Raw genomic sequence first — 8,661 nt, 5'->3', positions numbered from 1 at the left:
GTGTTTATGATATTTCATATATAAGGAGCAATCGTGATTTTGGAGTTCGGCAAGATTTGAAATCTCAGAAGTAACTATGATTTATAGGAATTTTCTACATTTTTCGTAACCGTTGGCGATGTATCTGAGAACACAAATACATTCATGACGCGAATAGAATGTGGCATGGGTTGAATCATAAAACAAATTCCAACAATAAAAATATTTCATCTATTATTTTAGAGACTTTGGCAGCTTTAGAGTAGAAACTGCCTAATATTTAAAACAATGCAATACTGGGTCCGTTATATTTGAGTTTCATGTGTGTGAGTCAACTGACGATTATCTTTTTGAGGATATAACGCTCTCAGTGAAGTTCTTTGTTTCGACATGGCGGCGGCATGTGATAATAGATACTCGATTAACTAGAAGCCCTGGTAGAGGACAATTAATAAACTAAAGTACCTGATTGGGGACAATCAATAAAATTGAAGACCTGATAAGACACAATAGGAAAACTAAAGAAACTGATAAAGGACGATCGATAAACTAACAACCCCGATAAGCATCATTAGGAAAATATTTGGTATACCGTGTGGCTTCTTGGATTATGATATCTAATAATAATACGATCAAAAGCTACGAAAGGAGGGTGGGGCAGGTGAACAAAAGGTATTTAGGAATGTCGTATATGTTACTGTATTAAATCCTTGAACTATCAGTCAAATATTTTCAAAGAAAAAGCCAAAATACCGTTTAATGACCTTTATCAGGTCCAACATGGTTTCTGCGACCTTGTCCTAATTATAACTCAATTTCACTTATGAAGCCAAAATCTTGTTGCAAGTATACCTTTTTTACACCTGCTCCAACCTCCTTCCGTAGCTTTTGATCTTATTATCATTAGATATCATAATACAAGAAGCCACCCGGTATACCAAATATTTCCCTAATGGTGCTTATCGGGTTTGTTAGTTTATCGATTGTCCTTTATCAGGTTCTTCAGTTTTCCTATTGTGCCTTATCAGGTCTTCAATTTTATTGATTGTCCCTTATCAGGTACTTTAGTTTATTAATTTTCCTTTACCAGGGCTTCTAGTTAATCGAGTATTCATTATCACGTGCCGCCACCATGTCGAAACAAAGAACTTCACTGAGAGCGTTATATCCTCAAAAAGACTATCGTCAGTTGACTAACAAACATGAAACTCAAATATATCGGACCCAGTATTGCATTGTTTCAAATATTAGGCAGTTTCTACTCTAAAGCTGCCAAAGTGTCTAAAATAATAGATGAAATATTTTTATTGTTGGAATTTGTTTTATGATTCAACCCATGCCACATTCTATTCTCGTCAAGAATGTATTTGTGTTCTCAGATGCATCGCCAACGGTTGCGAAAAATGTAGAGAATTCCTATAAATCATAGTTACTTCTGAGATTTTAATTCTTGCCGAACTCCAAAATCACGATTGCTCCTTGTATATAAAATATCATAAACGCCCGCATTAAAAAAATATTCAAATTTCAGAAAGTTCGTAAATAATTGAAGCTTTAGAGGCAGCGTAGAACGATTTTTAATCCGAATTGTCTATCATTACATAGTTGTGTGTAATACTAGACCTAGTGCTATTCTTCGACGGTTCATTTAACGGACCAAATATAAAGCTGCCAATATTCTCACAAAGAATTGAAGATTTAGAGTCTTTTTAGAAGGATTTTTAATAAATTAAAAACAAATGATCTCACGCGACTTGACAGAAAAATTGTATATGGTTACCAAATGTACGTCGACGTAATGGGTTTTATTGGGTATACAATTTTGTATTGGCTATTATCGGGTGGGATAAATTAATGAAATTTGTTAACATTAACAGTAGATAACCCGAGCCATAGGGCGGGCTGTGATTGGTCGAGAGGTGTGGCCTAAAGGGGAGGAGTGGGGGTAAGAGAGAGGGGTGGCCTCTCCTGATTGGTCGAGGGGTGTGTCCTAATAACATAGGGAAGAGATGTGGCCTCTCCTAATTGGTCGAGGGGCGTGGCCTAATTACAAAATGCCGGCTATAATAATTACAAGATGGCGGTCATCCTAATTACAAAATGGCGGCCATAATAATTATTAGGGTGGACGATTTCGAGTTGGAAAAGGGGAGGGGTTGAGGATTTTTCAATTGAAAGCATTATTCTTATTTGGAAATGCGGACGCGCTCCACATGATCTTAATGAACGAATCTTTCTCAGCTGAAAAGGGGAGGGGGCCCCACCCCCTCCCTGTTAGCCTGAGAGTAGAGGATGTATATCATTGAGCTGAAAAATGCGAGAAATATTTACAACGAAAATTAATTATCCTAATCCTACTTTATATTCAGGTTGGAAAAGAGTGTGTTGGAGTAAAAAAAAACAAAGCTACAAATACTTAAAGGTATTTGTAATATTTAATTACTAATCAAAACCTAAAATTGTCCTAAATTATTCTAAGTGACAGGTGGTAAATACGAACATTGTTTTTAATTACAATTTCACATCTTTGTGCATTTATTTAGTATTTTTCCATTAAAATACATTTATTCAAGTACGTGTAGAAAATACAAGTTCAACTTCGTCTACAATGTATGAAATTAAGATGGTAGTCAGTTCTAGAAAAACGATTTCAAAATATAATTCGACGAATTGTTTCCCAAGTTTTGTTTGTACCTGACTTCTAAAGTATGTAGATTAAAACTTAATTATTTGATGAATTAATTCCTCATTTGGTGAATTAATATTTTCTGCGCTTAAATAATTTACAATTGTTTCATGTAAAAAATCTTTACATGTTTCTACGTGTTTTAATAGTCGTTAAATCCTTCTGAACCTTTCTTCGACACATACAATAACATTTTTCAGTCCTTCGAAACTAGACTTTTGAAGAACTATTTCGGGAGTATATACCTTTTTCTTTTTGGCCTCAACCTCGTCCTGCTGCGTGTCATTGTCCGTCTCGTTGCAGAGTCGAAGGTGATAATGTTGCCTGAACTGTTCATAATTTTATTGAGCGGTTGAAATGTCCCATGTGGTTCAACCTCCAGTCCAATTAAAATCGTCTTGAAAAATGAAGGATTAAGTCCATAAATAGTAGGCAGAATCATGCATTGCGTGGTTCTCTTCGTGAAGCTTTCAGACACAATAACCAAGCGTTTAAGAGCAGCGTTAGTAAGTACTTGTTTAAGTAGTGATGACTTGGGTTGATCTCATTTATTTTTGGTATATCAGGAACAGTTTATTTCGTCTGAGTGTCAAACCAGACGTTGATAGTTTGAGTTTGTGGGAACTTTAAGAAATTAAAGACCACGGAGGATTATATTTCTACTGAATAACTGTGAACTTGCGACATACTGACTCGTTTAGATACAACAATTGAACTGATTCAACTCTGTAAAATGCGTCGATATATGTACGTATTATATATAAGGAGTAGGGGAGTACTTTTTTAGGTGGGGGAAGAGCCATATGTTGTGAGCGTGGGAATAACCGTTATGCCACACACGTGAATAAAACCGGTTTCTGTATAACAGCCAAACAAAGGATAGAAGTATGCTTTTCTTAGAAATGACACAAAAGAACACGTGTTTCATATATATCATACAGAAGAATGCGTATTTCCTGGAAATTACACAAAGAACACATATTTTCTATTAGTCACACAAACAGGTTAAGTGCGTGGGAAGGGTATTTTGTATAAACCGGTTTTTCAGGTGTGAATGAATGAGTGCTGTTAAAACAACCTACTATTATCTGCAGATTTATGTATGGTATTGATATACTGGTCTAAGTGTTGCCCTCTCTAAAGAACAAACCATTGCATAAGTTATGGGTACGCAAAATTCGCAAGTGAAACTAATTATCAAAAAAATGCCATTAGTTGTCCATATACTGTCCGTGCTATATCGATACATTTTCTCCAGAAAAAATAATTTTTAACGTAATTTTTACCAGAGAAACAATTTCGATTTCGTTTATTTGCCAAAACAATATTCTACACCCACTATCATTAATTTCTGCGTTAAAAAACATTGCTCTTCTTATAATTTTTCCTAAATAGTAACTTAAATTAATATTCTTTTTAAAAGAACACATTTTTGAACACAAAATAATGCAAAAAGTGTTTGAAAACTATATTCAGGGAATTAAATGAAGAATAGTAATGATCAAAATGGTTTTTTTTACACTTTATCACAAAAGGAGAAATTTTCCTAGGTCATTCATAAATCGAATAAATAAGTCTCTAAATAACCTCTACCACTGTTCTTGTTAGAGGAAAAAATTTTTAAACTGTAAATTATTTTGTTGTGTCTGAAGATTCACATGTTTCAGGTATATAGTGGTCTTCCCCTTTGAAAAAAAAAACTATTGGCAAGTACGCCCGTAAGCGGGGAGGGTGCTGTCAATGCTTAAATCAGATTAGAGGGGTTTGTTTGGTATAAACCGGTTTTTCAGATATAAAACAGGTTTCAACACGCTAGAAACGAGAACATTAATCGAAACAAAACAAAGATTTTTCAAGGAAACCTCTTTACAAAAAAAGTTCCAAAAAATAAGACAGAATTCAATCAAACTTTTTGAAGAAATTGAGAAAATATTCCCGGCAATAGTTTTGAGGGAAATAAAAAAAAGTCTTCCGTTTTACCTAATATATTCTGTAAGTCTTAACAATTCTTATATTTCGAAATGTTTTCTCCAGCTATCTACCATTACGGAATTTTCCACAATAATAACCCAAGCGCTATATTCTAGTGTTTAGTTTTACACAAAATTTCAAAATTAAGCAAAGCAAACAAATAATTTAAAAAAATTGCAATCAATTAAAAAAGTGTTCTTTTGTTTTTACTTAATAATTTTGTTTTAACTGAAAAAATATTTTTAATTTTTAAAACCGTTTTTTACCGGTCTACAATTACGAAATTATGGGTACCACTAGATCTAGCGCTTTAATTGACCAATCAGTTTCACAGAAAATTTCGACATTAATCGACGCAATAAAAAAAAATCAAGGGAATATTTTACCACAAATCGTTTTTTTACCTGATATATTTTTCATCCTTAACTATTCTTATTTTCTTTCTAATGTTTTTCCGAACTGTCAACCATTATGCAATTTTCCGCAATACCAGCACTAACCCTATACTAAACCAGTATGTTTTACATAAAATTTGGACTATAATCAAAACAAACAAATTATTCAATGGAAGGCTTCAACCACAAGAACTAATTTTTAATCCAAATTCTGAACCAATTTGTATACAAATGTATACCAAAACATTAAATATAATTTATTACAGACTTTTTTCCAAAAAATGTTCCGAAACATAAGACAAACTGCACTTAAATCTTCAGAAGAAATTAAAAAATAATTTTCTAACAAAAATTTGCAACCTATTTAAAAAAAGGAGAAGTTCTCTGTTTTTACGTGATATATTATTTTTAATTTTAAACATTTTTTATTTCTTTAAATCTTACAAAAAACTCCGTCAAACTAATTAATGACGTCTTTTCTTATATTTAATTTAATAATAATGAAAAATATTATGAGAAATTGAGAAAAATTTTTTTGATAAATTAAAAATACGGAAAAAATACTTTTTATGTTGCTTTTTGAATAAAAATTTGAACCGTTTTTATCTTGTGAAACCTGCAAAAAGTACACATTAAACTTTCATAGTAATGTATTTCAAGTGCCAGAATAATTTAGGCACTAATTATTTTATAATTTTTGTAATTTAGTCCAACCAGCTTCCACACTTTTCAAATTATATTCTGGTATACTTGTGTATATCCACGGCAAAAATAATATGTCAGTCTGTCGTTACCAGCAGATTATTTCACTCCATGATAAAAACACAACAACAAAAATAACTGTGTCTTCTTATATTTCGACAGCCTGACACTTATGGGGAATCAACATTGTTTCCTTAAGCTTACATGAACACTTTTCTCCTGCGAGTTAAAGAGATAGTTTACACAGCACCAGTTTTGCTACGGAAGTACATTTTAGTTCGTTTTAGAAATCACGACGATAAGAGCTTTATTCTATTTCCAATTTTCTTTTTGCCTAAAGATTTATTTAAATAATTAAAATGAAGAACTGAAACCATTTTTCCTGAACAGCAATAAGTGATTAAAACGTAAATCATCATAACTCAGTCAAATATCATTCAAACTGTTTGCAATTTGACACACATACAAAGTATGCTATATGAATGTCTACAAAACTATTAAAAATATGGACAAAAAGCATCGAGGGAATTTCATATTTAAAACAACTTACAGCGAAAAAGTTTTTCTATACAGTTGAAAGAAGATTTTTGGAAAGTGTTAGATACATATATTAAAAATTAGCGAAAAAATGCAATTTGGCAAACATTAAACGACGCCGTAACGATTGCTTGAAGAAAGTCTAACAGAGGTAGTTTCCAGCGCGAGATAGCTCAGTTCTGACAGTGTAATCGTTACAGCGTCAAACAGTAGTATGTTATAAAGTAAATATTTCTGGTAATTTTTAATGAATATACCTAAAATTTTTCTATAAATCTTCTTTTGACTATAGAGAACAACTTTCTCACTAAAAGTTGTTTGCAACCTGAAGGTCCCTCGAAATTTTTTGTTGGCGAAACTAGAAAAATGTGGTTAACGACATTAAAAAAGTTCCATTCTGCTGTACTATATAAGTTTATCTAAAGAAAAGGAATAAACTTCCCGAATCTGAAGATTTCCGTTGACTGTGAGACTGAGGTACCAATGCTAAAAACGCTTTCGAGCGTCGTACCTGGCTAAGGACACTTTCCTAAGCTTTCAGTTCATAGACTGCAGATGAAGCGTCAGAAATAGGCATGTTTTCTGTGTGTATATGTTCGTGATCGTCATGGTTCTTCTATGGATGGCTCTTTGCCTGTATTCATTCTCATAACTGCTTAAGAAACCATTACAAACAAACACCAGAAAACTATGAAAAAATTTAAAACTCTATTTCAACAGTGCATTTATTCAGGTTACTTATCTGAAGAAACAGATTTTATGAAACATCAATTTCTTATATCTTTAGAATTGCGATTTTGATATCCGTTATCAATGAGATTTGGTTTTGATTCCATGTTTATACAGAAATTCGGTTAACAGCCAACTTTCCACCGTCTATCTTCCTAAACTCAGAAGAAATATCTGGTTATTTTCAAATTTGGTTTGTTTAACTTCAGAAACGAGAAGTTAAATTTATTCAAAAATTACCTGTATAATATACCTAGCAACTTACTTACAACTCCATTGAAAAGCGTCTGTACCAATTTGACAGGTTCCCTATCTGACAATTTTATTTGGATTCCATTACAACCATTACCAACAAACACCAGAAAACTATGAAAAAATTTAAAACTCTATTTCAACAGTGCATTTATTGAGGTTACTTATCTGAAGAAACAGATTTTATGAAACATCAATTTCTTATATCTTTAGAATTGCGATTTTGATATCCGTTATCAATGAGATTTTATTTTGATTCCATGTTTATACAGAAATTCTGTTAACAGCCAACTTTCCACCGTCTATCTTCCTAAACTCAGAAGAAATATCTGGTTATTTTCAAATTTGGTTTGTTTAACTTCAGAAACGAGAAGTTAAATTTATTCAAAAATTACCTGTATAATATACCTAGCAACTTACTTACAACTCCATTGAAAAGCGTCTGTACCAATTTGACAGGTTCCCTATCTGAAAATTTTATTTGGATTCTCCTTATTCATCATTTTGTTATGATAAATCTTAAAGCATATCAATTTTATTTTCTCCTTTGAAACATATTCGATCACTCGCGAATTTCAACAAATTTTAAGTGATATTTGATAAGCCAAAAGGCACTATACTCTCAATCGAAAATTGGGTCGGATACTATGTGAATATAACAGTACCACAAACATTTATACAGTTTTTCATAAAACAAGCACGGAAAATTGTACTTTCACTATAAGCAAAACGCAGACAAAGTGTGCCTTTTTCAAAAGTGTGTTCTGCGATTTATTTATTATCATTACCTTTTTTTAAATTCTGAGAATTTGCAAACGTTTTTCCTTTTCCTACTCAAGAATATTTTTCAGAATATTTCAACTATTATCCCGTTTCCACCATAGAAAAATTAGCATGAGACCGAAGGGACCATTTACCCATCCGGTATAAATCCGGCGGATGGGTAAATGGTCCTTTGGACTCATGCTAATTTTTCTATGCTGCAAACGGGATAATAGTTGAAATATTCTGAAAAATATTTTTGAGCTGGAAAAGGAAAAACATTTGCAAATTCTCAGAATTTAAAAAAAGATAGTGATAATAAATAAATCGCAGAAACGGGATAATAGTTGAAATATTCTGAAAAATATTTTTGAGTTGGAAAAGGAAAAACGTTTGCAAATTCTCAGAATTTAAAAAAAGGTAATGATAATAAATAAATCGCAGAACACTCTTTTGAAAAAGGCACACTTTGTCTGCGGTTTGCTTACAGTGAAAGTACAATTTTCCGTGCTTGTTTTATGAAAAACTGTATAAATGTTTGTGGTACTGTTACAGTCTGTCAAGTTAAAGCGTGGGTGGCTTTACTCGCATTCGGTAAGGTGTATCGACATGATTTTGGTGTCAAAATATTAAGAAGAGCTCCCTCTT

The sequence above is a fragment of the Belonocnema kinseyi genome, chromosome 5, assembly GCF_010883055.1.
Source record: "Belonocnema kinseyi isolate 2016_QV_RU_SX_M_011 chromosome 5, B_treatae_v1, whole genome shotgun sequence".
Taxonomy (NCBI): domain Eukaryota; kingdom Metazoa; phylum Arthropoda; class Insecta; order Hymenoptera; family Cynipidae; genus Belonocnema; species Belonocnema kinseyi.
This window is presented reverse-complemented; position numbering follows the sequence as displayed.